Consider the following 3,688-nt stretch of genomic DNA (forward strand, 5'->3'; position numbering starts at 1 on the left):
CTCGCCCTAGTATTCTCCATCCTAATTTTAGCATTCATTCCATTCCTCCACACATCTAAGCAACGCAGTATAATATTCCGACCCCTCAGCCAATGCCTATTCTGACTTTTAGTCGCCGATCTTCTCACTTTAACTTGGATTGGAGGACAGCCAGTTGAACACCCTTTCATCATTATCGGACAGGTCGCCTCAATTCTATATTTCACCATCCTATTGATTCTAATGCCAACAATTAGCGTTATCGAAAATAATCTTCTAAAATGAAGAGTCTTTGTAGTATAATCATTACCTTGGTCTTGTAAACCAAAAATGGAGAGTAGTCGCCCTCCCTAAGACTCAAGGAAGAAGCTCTTGCTCCACCATCAGCACCCAAAGCTGAAATTCTTCTTAAACTATTCCCTGACACCCCCTACATTCATATATTGGACCACCTCTACTGTGCTATGTCAGTATCTCCAAAAAATCCTTCTTTCCCTCCCCTATGTACGTCGTGCATTAATGGCTTGCCCCATGCATATAAGCATGTACATGATATTATATCTTTACATAGGACATGTCTAGTCCAATTCCACAACCCATTGATCCTCAACAGTAACTAGATGCATATCACTTAGTCCAATAAGGGCTTAATCACCATGCCTCGAGAAACCATCAATCCTTGCCTGTAATGTCACTCTTCTCGCTCCGGGCCCATGCTAATGTGGGGGTTACTATCATGAAACTATACCTGGCATCTGGTTCTTACCTCAGGGCCATGACTCTATTTATTCCAATCCTACTAATTCTCGCAAATGGGACATCTCGATGGACTAGTGACTAATCAGCCCATGATCACACATAACTGTGGTGTCATGCATTTGGTATCTTTTATTTTTAGGGGGGGAATCTGCTATCACTCATCTATGACCGCAACGGCACTAACTCTAACTTATCTTCTGCTCTCAGGGAATATGCCCGTCGCGGCCCTAATGCAGTCAAATAACTTGTAGCTGGACTTATTCATTATCATTTATCAACTCACGCATAAAATCAAGGTGCTATTCAGTCAATGGTTTCAGGACATATAATTCTAGGACACACGTGTGTACACGTACGTACACGTGTGTACACGTACGTACACGTGTGTACACGTACGTACACGTGTGTACACGTACGTACACGTGTGTACACGTACGTACACGTGTGTACACGTACGTACACGTACGTACACGTACGTACACGTACGTACACGTGTGTACACGTACGTACACGTGTGTACACGTACGTACACGTGTGTACACGTACGTACACGTGTGTACACGTACGTACACGTGTGTACACGTACGTACACGTGTGTACACGTACGTACACGCGCAAGACATTAAGTTAACTTATACAAACCCCCCTTACCCCCCATAAACTCATGTCATCTATTATACACTTATTTATGTCCTGCCAAACCCCAAAAACAGGACTAAGTGCATACAATACTCACAAGCTTTATTTAAATTGTATACAAATGTATTGCTACTCTAGTTAACTTAACACAACAGTCTTACACGCATTCGATCTCGTGGTCTATCTATAGATAGCATCCCCTTTTTTTTTCCTCTCATATTTACTATGTATTTTATTTATTATACACACTACAATTTCAGTATAAGTTAATGTAGCTTAATTAATAAAGCAAGGCACTGAAAATGCCAAGATGAGTCGCACGACTCCATAAACACAAAGGTTTGGTCCTAGCCTTCCTATTAGTTCTTAGTAGACTTACACATGCAAGTCTCCACGCCCCAGTGAGAATGCCCTTAAAATCAGCAGTGATCTAAAGGAGCAGGTATCAAGCACACTCTTAAGTAGCTCATAACACCTTGCTAAGCCACACCCCCACGGGATACAGCAGTGATAAAAATTAAGCCATAAACGAAAGTTTGACTAAGCCATACTAAAAAGGGTTGGTAAATTTCGTGCCAGCCACCGCGGTCATACGATTAACCCAAACTAATAGGCCCACGGCGTAAAGCGTGTTTAAGATACCTTTGCACTAAAGTTAAAACTTAACTAAGCCGTAAAAAGCTACAGTTACCATAAAATAGACCACGAAAGTGACTTTATAATAATCTGACTACACGATAGCTAAGACCCAAACTGGGATTAGATACCCCACTATGCTTAGCCCTAAACATAGATAATTTTACAACAAAATAATTCGCCAGAGGACTACTAGCAATAGCTTAAAACTCAAAGGACTTGGCGGTGCTTTATATCCCTCTAGAGGAGCCTGTTCTATAATCGATAAACCCCGATAAACCTCACCACCCTTTGCTAATTCAGTCTATATACCGCCATCTTCAGCAAACCCTCAAAAGGTAGAATAGTAAGCACAATCATTTTACATAAAAAAGTTAGGTCAAGGTGTAACTTATGGGGTGGGAAGAAATGGGCTACATTTTCTACCCAAGAACATTCCACGAACGTTTTTATGAAATTAAAAACTGAAGGAGGATTTAGTAGTAAATTAAGAATAGAGAGCTTAATTGAATAGGGCCATGAAGCACGCACACACCGCCCGTCACCCTCCTCAAGTAATAAGACACAACCATAACCATATTAACTTAACTAAGACACAAGAGGAGACAAGTCGTAACAAGGTAAGCATACCGGAAGGTGTGCTTGGATTAATCAAAGTGTAGCTTAACTAAAGCGTCTGGCCTACACCCAGAAGATTTCATTACTTATGACCACTTTGAACAAAAGCTAGCCCAACTAACCCCAAACTTAAGTATCACAGACATATAAAGTAAAACATTTAGTTAAATAATAAAAGTATAGGAGATAGAAATTTTAATTGGAGCGATAGAGATAGTACCGTAAGGGAATGATGAAAGACATCTTAACAGTATTAAACAGCAAAGATTACCCCTTTTACCTTTTGCATAATGAACTAGCCAGAAACGACTTAACAAAGAGAACTTAAGCTAAGCTCCCCGAAACCAGACGAGCTACCCATAAACAATCTAAAAGGATCAACTCATCTATGTAGCAAAATAGTGAGAAGATTTGTGGGTAGAGGTGAAAAGCCTAACGAGCCTGGTGATAGCTGGTTGCCCACAAACAGAATTTTAGTTCAACTTTAAATTTACCTAAAAAAAAACAAAATTTTAATGTAAATTTAAAATATAGTCTAAGAAGGTACAGCTTCTTAGAATCAGGATACAACCTTTATTAGAGAGTATATACTAACATCACCATAGTTGGCTTAAAAGCAGCCACCAATTGAGAAAGCGTTCCAGCTCAACAAACAATATAACTTAATCCCAATCATATTACATCAACTCCTAATTATACCTCCTGGGCCATTCTATTTAAATATAGAAGCAACAATGCTAGTATGAGTAACAAGAACTATTTTCTCCCCGCATAAGCTTATATCAGAAACGGATAGACCACTGATAGTTAACAATCTGATAATATCAACCCAAAAATGAAATACTTATCTACCCTATTGTTAACCCAACACAGGCATGCATTTAAGGAAAGATTAAAAGGAGTAAAAGGAACTCGGCAAACACAAACCCCGCCTGTTTACCAAAAACATCACCTCCAGCATTTCTAGTATTGGAGGCACTGCCTGCCCAGTGACACTTGTTTAACGGCCGCGGTATCCTGACCGTGCAAAGGTAGCATAATCATTTGTTCTCTAAAT

The 3,688-nt window shown here is 39.8% G+C and overlaps 1 pseudogene; it reads left to right on the forward strand.

Moving 5' to 3' along the window:
- Nucleotides 1-1,711: 1,711 nt before the first annotated feature.
- On the forward strand, nt 1,712-2,666 carry LOC144309949 (18S ribosomal RNA; annotated as a pseudogene).
- The last annotated feature ends 1,022 nt before the right edge of the window (nt 2,667-3,688 follow it).

Source organism: Canis aureus, unplaced genomic scaffold (assembly GCF_053574225.1).
Source record: "Canis aureus isolate CA01 unplaced genomic scaffold, VMU_Caureus_v.1.0 ptg000275l_RagTag, whole genome shotgun sequence".
In the NCBI taxonomy this organism is placed as follows: domain Eukaryota; kingdom Metazoa; phylum Chordata; class Mammalia; order Carnivora; family Canidae; genus Canis; species Canis aureus.